Source organism: Haplochromis burtoni, unplaced genomic scaffold (genome assembly GCF_018398535.1).
Source record: "Haplochromis burtoni strain Fernald_Lab_line unplaced genomic scaffold, NCSU_Asbu1 Contig_1294, whole genome shotgun sequence".
Lineage (NCBI taxonomy): Eukaryota > Metazoa > Chordata > Actinopteri > Cichliformes > Cichlidae > Haplochromis > Haplochromis burtoni.
The window spans coordinates 33,094-35,307 of record NW_024583655.1 but is presented as its reverse complement, the minus strand read 5'-3'; the positions used below and the strand labels follow the sequence as shown (position 1 = coordinate 35,307).

At 39.1% G+C, this 2,214-nt stretch overlaps 1 long non-coding RNA gene across 1 annotated transcript in view; it reads left to right on the top strand.

The window, feature by feature from the left end:
* Positions 1–2,099, top strand: part of LOC121813223 — a 5,334-nt gene extending 3,235 nt beyond the window's left edge. The window contains exon 3 of the long non-coding RNA XR_006053581.1: positions 1,219–2,099. This is a non-coding gene — a long non-coding RNA (uncharacterized LOC121813223). The remainder of the gene's footprint in view (positions 1–1,218) is intronic.
* Positions 2,100–2,214: the final 115 nt, after the last annotated feature.

Below are 2,214 nucleotides of genomic sequence, written 5' to 3'. Positions count from 1 at the left end.
GAACCGGATTAGCGAGCTCACGGTTAGCGCGATGATTTGATCTTGGATGTAGTAAGCGACGTACGAAGAACGGACCCCTTGGCTATAATCTGGTATGTTTACATTCATGTAATTTTTTCTTTACATTTATGTTCATTAACATGCACTGTCCTAAATAAATAAATCAAACTACACTGACATCAAGACAAGGAAGCTCCTGACCATGCATGGAGGGTTTCACCTCAAGTCCACCCTGAGGCTGCATGCTAAGCGGAAGGAAGGAGGGCGGGGACTAGTGAGTGTCAGTACCACAGTCCAGGATGAGAAAATGAACATCCATACATACATGAGGAAGATGGCCCAAACCAATCGCATGCTCAGTGAATACCTCAGGCAGCAGAAGTCTAAGAAAGACAAGAAACCCAAAGAAATGCCACCCAACACCATTACTGTCCCACTGCCAAACCGATCATGCTGGAGGATGTTGCAGGCAGCACAACATTCTCCACGGCATCTCCAGACTCTGTCACATGTGCTCAGTGTGAACCTCCGTCTCGTGCTATCACTAGTGTGAAATCAACTCCAACTCTGTAGTCATTTAACCCAGGGTTAGAGAGTTTCATGGGAATGTTTTTATTGTGCACTTTTTGAAACAGGAGGGACTTTGATAGATCCGTTGAGCTGTGCAAAAATCAATGTTCTCCCTTTTTTTGCTTTATATTTACACTTTGCCTTTTGTATGTATGTGATTCCAACATTTAAATTCTATCTTAGTGTCTTTACTTAAATTTTGAATGTTCACTTTTATAAAGTTAATAATTTGTAAGTTTCTATGATGTCCTAACCACATACATTCAACCTTTTCATGAAGTTACATTTACAAGGCTTTTCACCCCACTGTGTCCTGTTCTGGTTAATATCCGTGTTTCTGTTGTGAGAACATGTTTGCTTTGTGCTCTGAGGTGAAGTGTGTGAGTCTGCGTTGACAGATAATGTCAGCGTTGTCTTGGTCCACGTTCTTTTTCACATAAACACCCGAACCCCAGTTTCATGTGTGTTAACTGTGTTTCACAGCACAGGTGTGAAAATAAGAAACCTGTGAAAAGCTGCTGCAGTTTATAAAAGTTATCACTTAATCTTTTCATAATGCAAAATTACAAATAACAAAAATGTTTTGCCAAAGCTGTGGAGGAATAACAGTGATGTCATTGTTGTACCTGCATCTGTTTTATTCTGTAGAGACTGATTCAGCTGTGGTCTACTCAGCAGTGAGAACCCAAGACGTTAGTTATGGACAAAAAACCATCAGAACAAGGAGGCCCAGGTACAGCTGCTCTTTATCTTTGGACAGAGACAAGCTAGCTGCTCACACTGTTTCTTGTCATCATGCTTAGCTAACCAAAACCACACCATGACTCAGAAAAAAGATGGCATATTTTTTAATATGTGCAGCAGAATGTATGATTGGTTATAGATTGCTTAAGAATACAACTCTGATATTGTTTTTCTATGACTAGGATAAAGTACATTGTATGTACCATCAAATTTAATTTTAAAATTCTCTTTCTAATAAATGTAAGTTGTCAGAATAAGTGAAAACAAGTCAGACATATACATAGAATAGAATAGAATAGAATGTCTTCATTGTCACTATACTGTTGTACAATGAGATACAGAGCATCTCCTACTCAGTGTAAACATGCTAGGGGGGAGAGTTCTGCAACACTATATACATATGGACAGTATTAACAGAGGAAAAACATTATATGTAAAATGTACAAATATACAAGCCAGTTTTGAAAAATAATATGTAATTAATAGTATTATGTATATACTGTTGGGTTATTGCACATAGAATTTTGTATTGCAGTGTACCACCATAGAGGAAATGGGAAAAAATTGGGGTGCATGTGTGAGTTCAGGGTGGTTATGGCTTTAGGGAAGAAACTGTTTTTGAGTCTGTGGGTTTTTGTGCTGATGCACCTGTAGCTCTTCCCTGAGGGAAGCAGGCTGAACATGTTAAAACCAGGGTGGGAGTTGTCCTTGATAATGTTTGCTGCTCTGCTGAGTAGGGATGGGTATCGTTTAGGTTTTATCCGATACCGGTGCCAAATCGGTACTTTTGAAACGGTGCCGGTGCTCAAACCGGTGCTTAAAGAATGGAGAACACAAAATTGGTCCAAAAACCTCTCATGTTCAGCTGTTTTTTGTAAAAATATAACAATGTTAGCCTTT